The sequence below is a fragment of the Oncorhynchus mykiss genome, unplaced genomic scaffold (genome assembly GCF_013265735.2).
Source record: "Oncorhynchus mykiss isolate Arlee unplaced genomic scaffold, USDA_OmykA_1.1 un_scaffold_164, whole genome shotgun sequence".
Classification (NCBI taxonomy): Eukaryota; Metazoa; Chordata; class Actinopteri; order Salmoniformes; family Salmonidae; genus Oncorhynchus; species Oncorhynchus mykiss.
Genome location: NW_023493668.1, coordinates 974,386 through 994,423, shown reverse-complemented (window position 1 = coordinate 994,423; position 20,038 = coordinate 974,386). Strand labels below are relative to the sequence as shown.

At 47.0% G+C, this 20,038-nt stretch overlaps 1 pseudogene; it reads left to right on the top strand.

Moving 5' to 3' along the window:
- Nucleotides 1-20,038, top strand: part of LOC110512086 — a 62,191-nt pseudogene that overhangs the window by 29,616 nt on the left and 12,537 nt on the right.

Below are 20,038 nucleotides of genomic sequence, written 5' to 3'. Positions count from 1 at the left end.
TTAGAGAAGAGATGGGTTGGTGGTGGGGGGGAGGTCGGGGGGAGGCTGTAGTGGTCTGATTAGAGAAGAGATGGGTTGGTGGTGGGGGGGAGGTCGGGGGGAGGCTGTAGTGGTCTGATTAGAGAAGAGATGGGTTGGTGGTGGGGGGGAGGTCGGGGGGAGGCTGTAGTGGTCTTATTAGAGATGGGTTGGTGGTGGGGGGGAGGTCGGGGGGAGGCTGTAGTGGTCTGATTAGAGAAGAGATGGGTTGGTGGTGGGGGGGAGGTCGGGGGGAGGCTGTAGTGGTCTGATTAGAGAAGAAATGGGTTGGTGGTGGGGGAGGTTGGAGTGGTCTGATTAGAGAAGAGATGGGTTGGTGGTAGGGGGAGGTTGTTGTGGTCGGATTGCGTGCTGTCTCATGTGTTTCTTGAGAGCCATCTCTGTTTGCTGAATGAGGAATGAATACCGCCCCTCCTCCCCCTCAGCTGACCAGCAGAAGGAGAGGGAGTGTGCCTTCACTGAGCAGCAGCAGCAGTGGGAGATGGAGCGCGTGGCCGTGGGGGAGGGACGGGTTTCCCCCGAGAACACCACGATCCACTGCTCGAAAGGATCTCACTGCTTTGGCCTCTGGGAGAAGAGTCCTCCTGGAGACGTCAGGCTGGTCAAACAAGGTGACAGTCTGCAACTAACCCTAACCTAGCACCACACACACAGTCTACAACTAACCCAGCACCACACACACAGTCTACAACTAACCCAACACCACACACACAGTCTACAACTAACCCAGCACCACACACACAGTCTACAACTAACCCAGCACCACACACAGTCTACAACTAACCCTAACCCAGCACCACACACAGTCTACAACTAACCCTAACCCAGCACCACACACACAGTCTACAACTAACCCAGCACCACACACACAGTCTACAACTAACCCAGCACCACACACAGTCTACAACTAACCCAGCACCACACACAGTCTACAACTAACCCTAACCCAGCACCACACACACAGTCTACAACTAACCCAGCACCACACACACAGTCTACAACTAACCCAGCACCACACACACAGTCTACAACTAACCCAGCACCACACACAGTCTACAACTAACCCAGCACCACACACAGTCTACAACTAACCCAGCACCAAACACAGTCTACAACTAACCCTAACCCAGCACCACACACACAGTCTACAACTAGCCCTAACCCAGCACCACACACAGTCTATAACTAACCCAGCACCACACACAGTCTACAACTAACCCAGCACCACACACAGTCTACAACTAACCCAGCACCACACACAGTCTACAACTAACCCAGCACCACACACAGTCTACAACTAACCCAGCACCACACAGTCTACAACTAACCCTAACCCAGCACCACACACAGTCTACAACTAACCTAGCACCACACACAGTCTACAACTAACCCAGCACCACACACAGTCTACAACTAACCCTAACCCAGCACCACACACAGTCTACAACTAACCTAGCACCACACAGTCTACAACTAACCCAGCACCACACACAGTCTACAACTAACCCAGCACTACACACAGTCTACAACTAACACTAACCCAGCACCACACACAGTCTACAACTAACCCAGCACCACACACAGTCTACAACTAATCCTAACCCAGCACTACACACAGTCTACAACTAACCCTAACCCAGCACCAAACACAGTCTACAACTAACCATAACCCAGCACCACACACACAGTCTACAACTAACCCTAACCCAGCACCACACACACAGTCTACAACTAGCCCTAACCCAGCACCACACACAGTCTATAACTAACCCAGCACCACACACAGTCTACAACTAACCCAGCACCACACACAGTGTACAACTAACCCAGCACCACACACAGTGTACAACTAACCCAGCACCACACACATAGTCTACAACTAGCCCTAACCCAGCACCACACACAGTCTATAACTAACCCAGCACCACACACAGTCTACAACTAACCCTAACCCAGCACCACACACAGTCTACAACTAACCCTAACCCAGCACCACACACAGTCTACAACTAGCCATAACCCAGCACCACACACAGTCTACAACTAACCCTAACCCAGCACCACACACAGTCTACAACTAACCCTAACCCAGCACCACACACAGTCCACAACTAACCCTAATCCAGCACCACACACACATGATTCCATATGTGTTATTTAATATTTCTGATGTCTTCAGTACTAGTCTACAATGTAGAAAATAGTCAAATTAAAGAAAACCCCTGTATTGAGTAGGTGTGTCCAGACTGTTGACTGGTACTGTGTATGAATTCTCTCCCCGGGACATCTGCCTGCTGGATCAGCAAGGTCCACTGAAGCACAGAAATACTGCCTCTCTTTCTCCCCATTACTTCATCTCCCCTCCCTCCTGTCACCTCTAGGTTGTTGGACTCACCTTGGCGACCAGCAGGAGTGTCGGGACGACCGTTGCGTGGTAACCAACCTGCCTCCTCAGATCCAGAATGGGACGTATCACTTCTGCTGCTGTAGTACTGACATGTGTAACGTCAACTTCACTGAGGACTTTCCTCTGCCTAGTCCCACTACAGCCCAGCCGCTATGTAAGTTAACCTAACCCTAACCTCTGACCCTAACCGTTCTCCCCTGCCCAGTCCCACTACAGCCCAGCCGCTATGTAAGTTAACCTAACCCTAACCTCTGACCCTAACCGTTCTCCCCTGCCCAGTCCCACTACAGCCCAGCCGCTATGTAAGTTAACCTAACCCTAACCTCTGACCCTAACCGTTCTCCCCTGCCCAGTCCCACTACAGCCCAGCCGCTATGTAAGTTAACCTAACCCTAACCTCTGACCCTAACCGTTCTCCCCTGCCCAGTCCCACTACAGCCCAGCCGCTATGTAAGTTAACCTAACCCTAACCTCTGACCCTAACCGTTCTCCCCTGCCCAGTCCCACTACAGCCCAGCCAGTATGTAACTGACATATCCTTTAACCCTGACTCTGTACCGGTACCCCCTGTATATAGCCTCCACTTTGACTCTGTACCGGTACCCCCTGTATATAGCCTCCACATTGACTCTGTACCGGTACCCCCTGTATATAGCCTCCACATTGACTCTGTACTGGTACCCCCTGTATATAGCCTCCACATTGACTCTGTACTGGTACCCCCTGTATATAGCCTCCACATTGACTCTGTACCCCCTGTATATAGCCTCCACATTGACTCTGTATCCCCTGTATATAGCCTCCACATTGACTCTGTACCGGTACCCCCTGTATATAGCCTCCACATTGACTCTGTACCGGTACCCCCTGTATATAGCCTCCATATTGACTCTGTACCGGTACCCCCTGTATATAGCCTCCACATTGACTCTGTACCGGTACCCCCTGTATATAGCCTCCACATTGACTCTGTACCGGTACCCCCTGTATATAGCCTCCACATTGACTCTGTACCATAACACCCTGTATATAGTCTCCACTTTGACTCTGTACCGGTACCCCCTGTATATAGCCTCCACATTGACTCTGTACCGGTACCCCCTGTATATAGCCTCCACATTGACTCTGTACTGTAACACCCTGTATATAGTCTCCACATTGACTCTGTACCGGTACCCCCTGTATATAGCCTCCACATTGACTCTGTACCGGTACCCCCTGTATATAGCCTCCACATTGACTCTGTACCGGTACCCCCTGTATATAGCCTCCACATTGACTCTGTACCGGTACCCCCTGTATATAGCCTCCACATTGACTCTGTACCATAACACCCTGTATATAGTCTCCACTTTGACTCTGTACCGGTACCCCCTGTATATAGCCTCCACATTGACTCTGTACCGGTACCCCCTGTATATAGCCTCCACATTGACTCTGTACCGGTACCCCCTGTATATAGCCTCCACATTGACTCTGTACCGGTACCCCCTGTATATAGCCTCCACATTGACTCTGTACCATAACACCCTGTATATAGTCTCCACTTTGACTCTGTACCGGTACCCCCTGTATATAGCCTCCACATTGACTCTGTACCGGTACCCCCTGTATATAGCCTCCACATTGACTCTGTACTGTAACACCCTGTATATAGTCTCCACATTGACTCTGTACCGGTACCCCCTGTATATAGCCTCCACATTGACTCTGTACCGGTACCCCCTGTATATAGCCTCCACATTGACTCTGTACCGGTACCCCCTGTATATAGCCTCCACATTGACTCTGTACCGGTACCCCCTGTATATAGCCTCCACATTGACTCTGTACCATAACACCCTGTATATAGTCTCCACATTGACTCTGTACCGGTACCCCCTGTATATAGCCTCCACATTGACTCTGTACCGGTACCCCCTGTATATAGCCTCCACATTGACTCAGCCACGTTTCATCTTCAATGCCCTTGCTGATGGAAGGAGGTTTTCACTCAAAATCTCACGATACATGGCTCCATTCATTCTTTCTTTTACACGGATCAGTTGTCCTGGTCCCTTTGCAGAAAAACAGCCCCAAAGCATGTTTCCAACCCCATGCTTCACAGTAGGTTTGGTGTTCTTTGGATTCAACTCAGCATTCTTTGTCCTCCAAACACGAGTTGAGTTTTTACCAAAAAGTTATATTTTGGTTTCATATGACCATATGACATTCTCCCAATCTTCTTCTGGATCATCCAAATGCTCTCTAGCAAACTTCAGATGGGCCTGGACATGTACTGGCTTAAGCAGGGGACACGTCTGGCACTGCAGGATTTGAGTTCCTGGCGGCGTAGTGTGTAACTGATGGTAGGCTTTGTTACTTTGGTCCCAGCTCTCTGCAGGTCATTCACTAGGTCCCCCCATGTGGTTCTGGGATTTTTGCTCACCGTTCTTGTGATCACTTTGACCCCACGGGGTGAGATCTTGCGTGGAGCCCCAGATTGAGGGAGATTATCAGTGGTCTTGTATGTCTTCCATTTCCTAATAATTGCTCCCACAGTTGATTTCTTCAAACCAAGCTGCTTACCTATTGCAGATTCAGTCTTCCCAGCCTGGTGCAGGTCTACAATTTTGTTTTGGGTGTCCTTTGACAGCTCTTTGGTCTTGGCCATAGTGGAGTTTGGATTGTGACTGTTTGAGGTTGTGGACAGGTGTCTTTTATACTGATAACAAGTTCAAACAGGTGCCATTAATACAGGTAACGAGTGGAGGACAGAGGAGCCTCTTAAAGAAGAAGTTACAGGTCTGTGAGAGACAGAAATCTTGCTTGTTTGTAGGTGACCAAATACTTATTTTCCACCATAATTTGCAAATAAATTCATAAAAAATCCTACAATGTGATTTTCTGGATTTCTTTTCCTCATTTTGTCTGTCATAGTTGAAGTGTACCTATGATGAAAATTACAGGCCTCTCTCATCTTTTTAAGTGGGAGAACTTGCACAATTGGTGGCTGACTAAATACCTTTTTGCCCCACTGTATCTACACCTGGTGGTTAACGGCTGGTCAGTCAGCATTTCACTGTGAGGTCTACACCTGTTGGTTAAGGGCTGGTCAGTCTGCATTTCACTGTGAGGTCTACACCTGTTGGTTAAGGGCTTGTCAGTCGGCATTTCACTGTGAGGTCCACACCTGTTGGTTAAGGGCTGGTCAGTCAGCATTTCACTGTGAGGTCTACACCTGGTGGTTAAGGGCTGGTCAGTCTGCATTTCACTGTGAGGTCTACACCTGTTGGTTAAGGGCTGGTTCAACACACTCACCCTGAGGCTGATACTGAGAGACTGATGTCATGCTGTAGATAGGTGGTTCAACACACTCACCCTGAGGCTGATACTGAGAGACTAACGTCATGCTGTAGAGAGGTGGTTCAACACACTCACCCTGAGGCTGATACTGAGAGACTGACGTCATGCTGTAGAGAGGTGGTTCTACACACTCACCCTGAGGCTGATACTGAGAGACTGATGTCATGCTGTAGAGAGGTGGTTCAACACACTCACCCTGAGGCTGATACTGAGAGACTAACGTCATGCTGTAGAGAGGTGGTTCAACACACTCACCCTGAGGCTGATACTGAGAGACTGATGTCATGCTGTAGAGAGGTGGTTCAACACACTCACCCTGAGGCTGATACTGAGAGACTGACGTCATGCTGTAGAGAGGTGGTTCAACACACTCACCCTGAGGCTGATACTGAGAGACTGACGTCATGCTGTAGAGAGGTGGTTCAACACGCTCACCCTGAGGCTGATACTGAGAGACTGACGTCATGCTGTAGAGAGGTGGTTCAACACACTCACCCTGAGGCTGATACTGAGAGACTGACGTCATGCTGTAGAGAGGTGGTTCTACACACTCACCCTGAGGCTGATACTGAGACTGACGTCATGCTGTAGAGAGGTGGTTCTACACACTCACCCTGAGGCTGATACTGAGAGACTGACGTCATGCTGTAGAGAGGTGGTTCTACACACTCACCCTGAGGCTGATACTGAGACTGACGTCATGCTGTAGAGAGGTGGTTCTACACACTCACCCTGAGGCTGATACTGAGAGACTGACGTCATGCTGTAGAGAGGTGGTTCTACACACTCACCCTGAGGCTGATACTGAGACTGACGTCATGCTGTAGAGAGGTGGTTCTACACACTCACCCTGAGGCTGATACTGAGAGACTGACGTCATGCTGTAGAGAGGTGGTTCTACACACTCACCCTGAGGCTGATACTGAGAGACTGACGTCATGCTGTAGAGAGGTGGTTCAACACACTCACCCTGAGGCTGATACTAACGTGATGCTATAGAGAGGTGGTTCAACACACTCACCCTGAGGCTGATACTAACGTGATGCTATAGAGAGGTGGTTCTACACACTCACCCTGAGGCTGATACTAATGTCATGCTGTAGAGAGGTGGTTCAACACATTCACCCTGAGGCTGATACTGAGAGACTGACGTGATGCTATAGAGAGGTGGTTCAACACACTCACCCTGAGGCTGATACTAACGTGATGCTATAGAGAGGTGGTTCTACACACTCACCCTGAGGCTGATACTAATGTCATGCTGTAGAGAGGTGGTTCAACACACTCACCCTGAGGCTGATACTGAGAGACTGACGTCATGCTGTAGAGAGGTGGTTCAACACACTCACCCTGAGGCTGATACTAACGTGATGCTATAGAGAGGTGGTTCTACACACTCACCCTGAGGCTGATACTAACGTCATGCTGTAGAGAGGTGGTTCAACACACTCACCCTGAGGCTGATACTGAGAGACTGACGTCATGCTGTAGAGAGGTGGTTCAACACACTCACCCTGAGGCTGATACTGAGAGACTGACGTCATGCTGTAGAGAGGTGGTTCAACACACTCACCCTGAGGCTGATACTGAGAGACTGACGTCATGCTGTAGAGAGGTTGTTCAACACACTCACCCTGAGGCTGATACTAACGTGATGCTATAGAGAGGTGGTTCTACACACTCACCCTGAGGCTGATACTAACGTCATGCTGTAGAGAGGTGGTTCAACACACTCACCCTGAGGCTGATACTGAGAGACTGACGTCATGCTGTAGATAGTTGGTTCAACACACTCACCCTGAGGCTGATACTGAGAGACTGACGTCATGCTGTAGAGAGGTGGTTCAACACACTCACCCTGAGGCTGATACTGAGAGACTGACGTCATGCTGTAGAGAGGTTGTTCAACACACTCACCCTGAGGCTGATACTAACGTGATGCTATAGAGAGGTGGTTCTACACACTCACCCTGAGGCTGATACTGAGAGACTGACGTCATGCTGTAGAGAGGTTGTTCAACACACTCACCCTGAGGCTAAGACTAACGTCATGCTGTAGAGAGGTGGTTCTCAGCTCCAGTCCTCCAGTACCCCCGGCCACAACAGTACACATTAACGTAGTCCCAGACATGCACACCTGAGTCAACTAATCATCAAGCCCTCCATGAGTTGAACAAGGTGTGCCTGTTCAGGGCCACATTAATGTGTTCTGTTGGGGCTGGGGGTACAGGAGGACTGGAGCCTGTTCAGGGCCACATGAATGTGTTCTGTTGGGGGTACAGGAGGACTGGAGCCTGTTCAGGGCCACATTAATGTGTTCTGTTGGGGGTACAGGAGGACTGGAGCCTGTTCAGGGCCACATTAATGTGTTCTGTTGGGGCTGGGGGTACAGGAGGACTGGAGCCTGTTCAGGGCCACATTAATGTGTTCTGTTGGGGGTACAGGAGGACTGGAGCCTGTTCAGGGCCACATTAATGTGTTCTGTTGGGGGTACAGGAGGACTGGAGCCTGTTCAGGGCCACAATGTGTTCTGTTGGGGGTACAGGAGGACTGGAGCCTGTTCAGGGCCACATTAATGTGTTCTGTTGGGGGTACAGGAGGACTGGAGCCTGTTCAGGGCCACATTAATATGTTCTGTTGGGGGTACAGGAGGACTGGAGCCTGTTCAGGGCCACATTCATGTGTTCTGTTGGGGGTACAGGAGGACTGGAGCCTGTTCAGAGCCACATTAATGTGTTCTGTTGGGGGTACAGGAGGACTGGAGCCTGTTCAGGGCCACATGAATGTGTTCTGTTGGGGGTACAGGAGGACTGGAGCCTGTTCAGGGCCACATTAATGTGTTCTGTTGGGGGTACAGGAGGACTGGAGCCTGTTCAGGGCCACATTAATATGTTCTGTTGGGGGTACAGGAGGACTGGAGCCTGTTCAGGGCCACATTCATGTGCTCTGTTGGGGGTACAGGAGGACTGGAGCCTGTTCAGAGCCACATTAATGTGTTCTGTTGGGGGTACAGGAGGACTGGAGCCTGTTCAGGGCCACATTAATGTGTTCTGTTGGGGGTACAGGAGGACTGGAGCCTGTTCAGGGCCACATTAATATGTTCTGTTGGGGGTACAGGAGGACTGGAGCCTGTTCAGAGCTACATTAATGTGTTCTGTTGGGGGTACAGGAGGACTGGAGCCTGTTCAGGGCCACATTAATGTGTTCTGTTGGGGGTACAGGAGGACTGGAGCCTGTTCAGGGCCACATTAATGTGTTCTGTTGGGGGTACAGGAGGACTGGAGCCTGTTCAGGGCCACATTAATATGTTCTGTTGGGGGTACAGGAGGACTGGAGCCTGTTCAGGGCCACATTCATGTGTTCTGTTGGGGGTACAGGAGGACTGGAGCCTGTTCAGAGCCACATTAATGTGTTCTGTTGGGGGTACAGGAGGACTGGAGCCTGTTCAGGGCCACACAAGCCTTCCTCATTTCTCCTTCTCCAAAGGGCCACACAAGCCTTCCCCATTTCTCCTTCTCCCAAATCCATTCAGCTGATGTTCTGAAAGAGCTGCAAAATCTGGACCCCTACAAATCAGCCGGGCTAGACAATCTGGACCCTTTCTTTCTAAAATTATCTGCCGAAATTGTTGCCACCCCTATTACTAGCCTGTTCAACCTCTCTTTCGTGTCGTCTGAGATTCCCAAAGATTGGAAAGCAGCTGCGGTCATCCCCCTCTTCAAAGGGGGGGACACTCTTGACCCAAACTGCTACAGACCTATATCTATCCTACCATGCCTTTCTAAGGTCTTCGAAAGCCAAGTCAACAAACAGATTACCGACCATTTTGAATCTCACCATACCTTCTCTGCTATGCAATCTGGTTTCAGAGCTGGTCATGGGTGCACCTCAGCCACGCTCAAGGTCCTAAACGATATCTTAACCGCCATCGATAAGAAACATTACTGTGCAGCCGTATTCATTGATCTGGCCAAGGCTTTCGACTCTGTCAATCACCACATCCTCATCGGCAGACTCAACAGCCTTGGTTTCTCAAATGATTGCCTCGCCTGGTTCACCAACTACTTCTCTGATAGAGTTCAGTGTGTCAAATCTGAGGGTCTGTTGTCCGGACCTCTGGCAGTCTCTATGGGGGTGCCACAGGGTTAAATTCTTGGACCGACTCTCTTCTCTGTATACATCAATGAGGTCGCTCTTGCTGCTGGTGAGTCTCTGATCCACCTCTACGCAGACGACACCATTCTGTATACTTCCGGCCCTTCTTTGGACACTGTGTTAACAACCCTCCAGGCAAGCTTCAATGCCATACAACTCTCCTTCCGTGGCCTCCAACTGCTCTTAAATACAAGTAAAACTAAATGCATGCTCTTCAACCGATCACTACCTGCACCTACCCGCCTGTCCAACATCACTACTCTGGACGGCTCTGACTTAGAATACGTGGACAACTACAAATACTTAGGTGTCTGGTTAGACTGTAAACTCTCCTTCCAGACCCATATCAAACATCTCCAATCCAAAGTTAAATCTAGAATTGGCTTCCTATTTCGCAACAAAGCATCCTTCACTCATGCTGCCAAACATACCCTTGTAAAACTGACCATCCTACCAATCCTCGACTTTGGCGATGTAGTTTACAGAATAGCCTCCAATACCCTACTCAACAAACTGGATGCAGTCTATCACAGTGCAATCCGTTTTGTCACCAAAGCCCCATACACTACCCACCATTGCGACCTGTACGCTCTCGTTGGCTGGCCCTCGCTTCATACTCGTCGCCAAACCCACTGGCTCCATGTCATCTACAAGACCCTGCTGGGTAAAGTCCCCCCTTATCTCAGCTCGCTGGTCACCATGGCATCTCCCACCTGTAGCACACGCTCCAGCAGGTATATCTCTCTAGTCACCCCCAAAACCAATTCTTTCTTTGGCCGCCTCTCTTTCCAGTTCTCTGCTGCCAATGACTGGAACGAACTACAAAAATCTCTGAAACTGGAAACACTTATCTCCCTCACTAGCTTTAAGCACCAACTGTCAGAGCAGCTCACAGATTACTGCACCTGTACATAGCCCACATATAATTTAGCCCTATCAACTACCTCTTTCCCAACTGTATTTAATTTATTTATTTATTTTGCTCCTTTGCACCCCATTATTTTTATTTCTACTTTGCACATTCTTCCATTGCAAAACTACCATTCCAGTGTTTTACTTGCTATATTGTATTTACCTTGCCACCAAGGCCTTTTTTTGCCTTTACCTCCCTTCTCACCTCATTTGCTCACATTGTATATAGACTTGTTTATACTTTATTATTGACTGTATGTTTGTTTTACTCCATGTGTAACTCTGTGTTGTTGTATCTGTCGAACTGCTTTGCTTTATCTTGGCCAGGTCGCAATTGTAAATGAGAACTTGTTCTCAACTTGCCTACCTGGTTAAATAAAGGTAAAATAAAATAAATAAATAAATAAAATGTGTTCTGTTGGGGCTGGGGGTACAGGAGGACTGGAGCCTGTTCAGGGCCACATTAATGTGTTCTGTTGGGGGTACAGCAGGACTGGAGCCTGTTCAGGGCCACATTATTGTGTTCTGTTGGGGGTACAGGAGAACTGGAGCCTGTTCAGGGCCACATTAATGTGTTCTGTTGGGGCTGGGGGTACAGGAGGACTGGAGCCTGTTCAGGGCCACATTAATGTGTTCTGTTGGGGCTGGGGGTACAGGAGGACTGGAGCCTGTTCAGGGCCACATTAATGTGTTCTGTTGGGGGGTACAGGAGGACTGGAGCCTGTTCAGGGCCACATGAATGTGTTCTGTTGGGGGTACAGCAGGACTGGAGCCTGTTCAGGGCCACATTATTGTGTTCTGTTGGGGGTACAGGAGAACTGGAGCCTGTTCAGGGCCACATTAATGTGTTCTGTTGGGGCTGGGGGTACAGGAGGACTGGAGCCTGTTCAGGGCCACATTAATGTGTTCTGTTTTGATTGAGTGAATTTGATTGAGTGAATGTATGTATTGGTTTATTTTGATAAGAGATGAACATGTCATGAATTGAAGGTTATTTGTTGATGTAAAAATGAATCACTTTTAATGTTATCAGATTTGGGTCGCAAGATATTCTTGTGACTAACCCATGACCTCTAACCTATAGACAGACTAACAGGTTGTTTATGTCCTGCTGTAGACCACCAGAATACTACTAGGTTAGGGACAGACTAACAGGTTGTTTATGTCCTGCTGTAGACAACCAGAATACTACCAGGTTAGAGACAGACTAACAGGTTGTTTATGTCCTGCTGTAGACCACCAGAATACTACCAGGTTAGAGACAGACTAACAGGTTGTTTATGTCCTGCTGTAGACCACCAGAATACTACCAGGTTAGAGACAGACTAACAGGTTGTTTATGTCCTGCTGTAGACCATCAGAATACTACCAGGTTAGAGACGGAGACTAACAGGTTGTTTATGTCCTGCTGTAGACAACCAGTTGCAGTGTGAAGAGACCATAGTCATCTCCTTGGCTGTTGTCTCTGTGCTGGCTGTCATCATCTTTGCTGCCTTCTTCGGTTACCGCATGATGCACAGTGAGTAACCATGGTGATAACCAGACAATAATATGATGCTTATCTCTGTTTATCCCCGTGACCTAAGCCTCTGTCTGACTGTGTATGTATTCTCAGGAGGTGGTAAACAGGGCCTTCATAATCTCAACATGATGGAGGGAGCTGGTTCTGAGAGCTCTCTGGACTTGGACAACCTCAAACAACTGGAGGTCAGATGGCTACAGCTACTATAGTTATTACAGTTACAACAGCTACTACAGTTACTACAGTTACTACAGCTACTACAGCTATTACAGTTACTACAGTTATTACAGTTATTACAGTTACTACAGCTACTACAGTTATTACAGCTACTACAGTTACTACAGCTACTACAGTTATTACAGCTGCTACAGTTATTACAGCTACTACAGTTATTACAGCCGCTACAGTTACTACAGCTACTACAGTTATTACAGCTGCTACAGTTACTACAGCTACTACAGTTATTACAGCTGCTACAGTTATTACAGCCACTACAGTTATTACAGCCGCTACAGCTACTACAGTTATTACAGTTACTACAGCTACTACAGTTATTACAGCTACTACAGTTATTACAGCTGCTACAGTTATTACAGCTACTACAGTTACTACAGTTATTACAGTTACTACAGCTACTACAGTTATTACAGCTGCTACAGTTATTACAGCTGCTACAGTTACTATAGTTATTACAGCTACTACAGTTACTACAGTTACTACAGCTGCTACAGTTATTACAGCTGCTACAGTTATTACAGCTGCTACAGTTATTACAGCTGCTACAGTTATTACAGATACTACAGTTACTACAGTTATTACAGTTACTACAGCTACTACAGTTATTACAGCTGCTACAGTTATTACAGATACTACAGTTACTACAGTTATTACAGTTACTACAGCTACTACAGTTATTACAGCTGCTACAGTTATTACAGTTACTACAGCTACTACAGTTGTTACAGCTGCTACAGTTATTACAGTTACTACAGCTACTACAGTTATTACAGCTGCTACAGTTATTACAGCTACTACAGTTATTACAGCCGCTACAGTTATTACAGCTGCTACAGTTACTACAGCTACTACAGTTATTACAGCTGCTACAGCTACTACAGTTATTACAGTTACTACAGCTACTACAGTTATTACAGCTGCTACAGTTACTACAGCTACTACAGTTATTACAGCTGCTACAGTTACTACAGTTATTACAGCTACTACAGTTATTACAGCCGCTACAGTTATTACAGCTGCTACAGTTACTACAGCTACTACAGTTATTACAGCTGCTACAGCTACTACAGTTATTACAGTTACTACAGCTACTACAGTTATTACAGTTACTACAGCTACTACAGTTATTACAGCTGCTACAGTTATTACAGCTGCTACAGTTACTATAGTTATTACAGCTGCTACAGTTACTATAGTTACTACAGCTGCTACAAATCAAATCAAATTTTATTTGTCACATGCACATGGTTAGCAGATGTTCATGCGAGTGTAGCGAAATGCTTGTGCTTCTAGTTCCGACAATGCAGTAATAACCAACAAGTAATCTAGCTAACAATTCCAAAACTACTACCTTATAGACACAAGTGTAAGGGGATAAAGAATATGTACATAAAGATATATGAATGAGTGATGGTACAGAGCGGCATAGGCAAGATACAGTAGATGGTATTGAGTGCAGTATATACATATGAGATGAGTATGTAAACAAAGTGGCATAGTTAGTGGCTAGTGATACATATATTACATAAAGATGCAGTAGATGATATAGAGTACAGTATATACATATGAGATGAGTAATGTAGGGTATGTAAACATTATATTAGGTAGCATAGTTTAAAGTGGCTAGTGATATATTTTACATCATTTCCCATCAATTCCCATTATTAAAGTGGCTGGATGAGTCAGTGTGTTGGCAGCAGCCACTCAATGTTAGTGGTGGCTGTTTAACAGTCTGATGGCCTTGAGATAGAAGCTGTTTTTCAGTCTCACAATCCCAGCTTTGATGCACCTGTACTGACCTCGCCTTCTGGATGATAGCGGGGTGAACAGGCAGTGGCTCGGGTGGTTGTTGTCCTTGATGATCTTTATGGCCTTCCTGTGACATCGGGTGGTGTAGGTGTCCTGGAGGGCAGGTAGTTTGCCCCCTGTGATGCGTTGTGCAGACCTCACTACCCTCTGGAGAGCCTTACGGTTGTGGGCGGAGCAGTTGCCGTACCAGGCGGTGATACAGCCCGACAGGATGCTCTCGATTGTGCATCCAGTTATTACAGCTGCTACAGTTATTACAGCTACTACAGTTATTACAGTTATTACAGCTACTACAGTTATTACAGCTACTACAGTTATTACAGCTGCTACAGTTATTACAGCTACCACAGCTACTACAGCTACTACAGTTATTACAGCTACTACAGTTATTACAGCTACCACAGTTATTACAGCTACTACAGTTATTACAGCTGCTACAGTTATTACAGCTACTACAGTTATTACAGCTACTGCAGTTATTACAGCTACTACAGTTATTACAGTTATTACAGCTGCTACTACAGTTATTACAGCTGCTACAGTTATTACAGCTACTATAATTATTACAGCTGCTACAGTTATTACAGCTATTACCATTATTACAGTTATTACAGCTACTGCAGCTATTACAGCTACCGCAGCTATTAGTTTTTACAGCAATTACAGCTATTACAGTTATTGCAGCTGCCACAGCTATTACCGTTATTACAGCTGCTACAGTTATTACAGCTACTGCAGCTATTACAGCTACCGCAGCTATTCGTATTTTACAGCAATTACAGCTATTACCGTTATTACAGCTGCTACAGTTATTACTGTTATTACAGTTATTACAGCTGCTACATCTACTGCAGTTATTACAGTTATTACAGCTACTACAGTTATTACAGCTACTACAGTTATTACAGCTACTGCCGTTATTACAACTATTACCGTATTACAGCTGCCACAGCTATTACCGTTGTTACAGCTATTAAAGCTATTACAGCTGCTACAGTTATTACAACTACTACAGTTATTACAGCCATTACAGCTTATACAGTTATTTCAGCAATTACCGTTATAACAGATACTACAGCTATTACGACTGTTAGTTATTACAGCAACTACATTTATTACAGCTGCTACAGTTATTACAGCTATTACAGTTATTACAGCTGTTACAGTTATTACAGCTGTTACAGTTATTACAGCTACTGCAGTTATTACAGTTATTAAGCTACTACAGCTACTACAGTTATTACAGTTGTTACAGTTATTACAGCTACTGCAGTTATTACAGTTATTAAGCTACTACAGCTACTACAGTTATTACAGCTGTTAGTTTTTACAGTTAATACAGCTACTACAGCTATTACAGTTAAGCTACTACAGCTACTACAGTTATTACAGCTGCTACAGTTATTACAGCTATTACAGCTGCTACAGTTATTATAGTTATTGCAGCTGCTACAGGTATTACAGCTGCTACAGTTATTATAGTTATTACAGCTGCTGCAGTTATTACAGCTGCTACAGTTACTACAGTTACAGTTACTACAGCTGCTACAGTTATTATAGTTATTACAGCTGCTACAGTTACTACAGTTATTACAGTTACTACAGCTGCTACAGTTATTACAGCTATTACAGCTACTACAGTTATTACAGTTACTACAGCTGCTACAACTATTCTACCTTATACACATCTACTACAGCTACTACAGCTACTACAGCTATTCTACCTTATACACATCTACTACAGCTACTACAGCTATTCTACCTTATACACATCTACTACAGCTACTACAGCTATTCTACCTTATACACATCTACTACAGCTACTACATCTACTACAGCTATTCGACCTTATACACATCTACACCTAGCACAGCTGCACATAGAGAGAATCGGTTTGAGGACCAAAATGTAATTGAGATCCAGTCGTCTTTTCTCAATCTTTCTTCTCCCTCTTTTTCTCTCTTGTCAGCTGATAGGTCGAGGCCGGTACGGCTCGGTGTTCTGTGGTTCGTTGGACGAGCGACAGGTGGCTGTGAAGGTGTTCAGCTCAGCCAATCGGCAGAACTTCCTGAACGAGTGTTCCATTTATTGTCTCCCCCTGCTGGAGCATGACAACATCGCTCACTTCATCGCTGCCGACGAACGGCTGGGGGCCGAGGGCCGAGTGGAGTACCTTCTGGTCATGGAGTACTACCCCCACGTAAGTACCTTCTACTATATTCTATTGGTTCCAGACGGCTGGGGGGCGAGTGGAGTACCTTCTACTGGGTTCTACTGGTTCCAGACGGCTGGGGGCCAAGTAGAGTACCTTCTACTGGGTTCTACTGGTTCCAGACGGCTGGGGGCCGAGTGGTGTACCTTCTACTGGATTCTACTGGTTACAGACGGCTGGGGGCCGAGTAGAGTACCTTCTACTGGGTTCTACTGGTTACAGACGGCTGGGGGCCGAGTGGTGTACCTTCTACTGGATTCTACTGGTTACAGACGGCTGGGGGCCGAGTAGAGTACCTTCTACTGGGTTCTACTGGTTCCAGACGGCTGGGGGCCGAGTAGAGTACCTTCTACTGGGTTCTATTGTTTGCAGACGGCTGGGGGCCGAGTAGAGTACCTTCTACTGGTTTCTACTGCTTCCAGACGGCTGGGGGCCGAGTAGAGTACCTTCTACTGGGTTCTACTGGTTCCAGACGGCTGGGGGCCGAGTAGAGTACCTTCTACTGGGTTCTATTGTTTGCAGACGGCTGGGGGCCGAGTAGAGTACCTTCTACTGGTTTCTACTGCTTCCAGACGGCTGGGGGCCGAGTAGAGTACCTTCTACTGGGTTCTACTGGTTCCAGACGGCTGGGGGCCGAGTAGAGTACCTTCTACTGGATTCTACTGGTTCCAGACGGCTGGGGGCCGAGTAGAGTACCTTCTACTGGGTTCTACTGGTTACAGACTGCTGGGGGCCGAGTGGTGTACCTTCTACTGGGTTCTACTGGTTACAGACTGCTGGGGGCCGAGTGGTGTACCTTCTACTGGTTTCTACTGGTTACAGACGGCTGGGGGCCGAGTAGAGTACCTTCTACTGGGTTCTACTGGTTCCAGACGGCTTAGGGAGCTGATTCCCTTTTATTTAAAGTGACAAACCACCTCAGCACTGTCTGCTCTCCACCTCTGTGTCCTGGTGTATTATGATGTATTAATACAGAATATAGATATATATATATCTGTCTCTCTCCAGCTCTATCTCTCAATCTCTCCATCTCTCTCTCTCCCTCCCTCCATCTCTCCCTCACTCCATCTCTCTCTCCCTCCATCTCTCTCTCTCCCTCCATCTCTCTCCCTCCTTCCCTCCTCTCTCTCTCTCTCTCTCTCTCTCTCTCTCTCTCTCTCTCTCTCTCTCTCTCTCTCTCTCTCTCTCTCTCTCTCTCTCTCTCTCTCTCTCTCTCTCTCTCTCTCTCTCTCTCTCTCTCTCTCTCTCTCTCTCTCTCTCTCTCTCTCTCTCTCTCTCTCTCTCTCTCTCTCTCTCTCTCTCTCTCTCTCTCTCTCTCTCTCTCTCTGTGTCCTGGTGCATTATGATGTATTTATACAGTATATATCCTTCCCTCCTCTCTCTCTCTCTCTCTCTCTCTCTCCTCTCTCTCTCTCTCTGTCAGGGCTCTTTGTATCGCTATCTGGGCCTGCAGACAGGAGACTGGATGAGTAGCTGTCGTCTGGCCCATTCCATCACCAGAGGCCTGGCCTACCTGCATACTGAGCTGCTTAAAGGAGGTGAGACATCCACCTGACCTCCATGCCCTGTCCACCTGACCTCCAAGCCCTGTCCACCTGACCTCCACGCCCTGTCCACCTGACCTCTGTGGTTCAATGTGGAGTAGTAATGTAGGCATCCTCTGTGGTTCAATTTAGAGTAGTAATGTAGCCATCCTCTGGCTGTGGTTCAATGTGGAGTAGTAATGTAGCCATCCTCTGTGGTTCAATGTGGAGTAGTAATGTAGCCATCCTCTGGCTGTGGTTCAATGTGGAGTAGTAATGTAGCCATCCTCTGGCTGTGGTTCAATGTGGAGTAGTAGAGTAGCCATCCTCTGTGGTTCAATGTGGAGTAGTAATGTAGCCATCCTCTGGCTGTGGTTCAATGTGGAGTAGTAGAGTAGCCATCCTCTGTGGTTCAATGTGGAATAGTAATGTAGCCATCCTCTGGGGTTCAATGTAGAGTAGTAATGTAGCCATCCACTGTGGTTCATTGTAGAGTAGTAATGTAGCCATCCTCTGGCTGAGTTTCAATGTGGAATAGTAATGTAGCCATCCTCTGGGGTTCAATGTAGAGTAGTAATGTAGCCATCCACTGTGGTTCATTGTAGAGTAGTAATGTAGCCATCCTCTGGCTGAGTTTCAATGTGGAGTAGTAATGTAGCCATCCTCTGTGGTTCAATGTAGAGTAGTAATGTAGCCATCCTCTGTGGTTCAATGTAGACTAGTAATGTAGCCATCCTCGCTGTGGTTCAATGTGGAGCAGTAATGTATCCATCCTCTGGTTGTGGTTCAATGTAGTAATGTAGCCATCCTCTGTGGTTCAATGTGGAGTAGTAATGTAGCCATCCTCTGGCTGTGGTTCAATGTGGAGTAGTAATGTAGCCATCCTCTGGCTGTGGTTCAATGTGGAGCAGTAATGTAGCTATCCTCTGTGGTTCAATGTGGAGTAGTAATGTAGCCATCCTCTGTGGTTCAATGTGGAGTTTTAATGTGGCCATCTTCTGGATGTGGTTCAATGTGGAGTAGTAATGGAGCCATCCTCTGTGGTTCAATGTAGAGTAGTAATGTAGCCATCCTCTGGCTGTGGTTCAATGTGGAGTAGTAATGTATCCATCCTCTGGTTGTGGTTCAATGTGGAGTAGTAATGTAGCCATCCTCTGGCTGTGGTTCAATATGGAATAGTAATGTAGCCATCCTCTGGGGTTCAATGTAGAGTAGTAATGTAACCATCCACTGTGGTTCATTGTAGAGTAGTAATGTAGCCATCCTCTGGCTGAGTTTCAATGTGGAGTAGTAATGTACCCATCCTCTGTGGTTCAATGTGGAGTAGTAATGTAGCCATCCTCGCTGTGGTTCAATGTGGAGCAGTTATGTAGCCATCCTCTGGCTGGGTTTCAATGTGGAGTAGTAATGTAGCCATTGTCTGTCTGTGGTTCAATGTGGAATAGTAATGTAGCCATCCTCTGTGGTTCAATGTGGAGTAGTAATGTAGCCATCCTCTGGCTGTGGTGCAATGTGTGGTAGTAATGTAGCCATCTTCTGGTTGTGGTTCAATGTAGAATAGTAATGTATCCATCCTCTGGTTGTGGTTCAATGTAGTAATGTAGCCATCCTCTGTGGTTCAATGTGGAGTAGTAATGTAGCCATCCTCTGTGGTTCAATGTGGAGTAGTAATGTGGCCATCCTCTGGCTGTGGTTCAATGTGGAGTAGTAATGTAGCCATCCTCTGGTTCAATGTGGAGTAGTAATGTAGCCATCCTCTGGCTGTGGTTCAATGTGGAGTAGTAATGTAGCCATCCTCTGGCTGTGGTTCAATCACCAGTCTGCTGCTCTATTCTACAATACTATCACCAGAGTACTGCTCTGTTCTACAGGGCTCT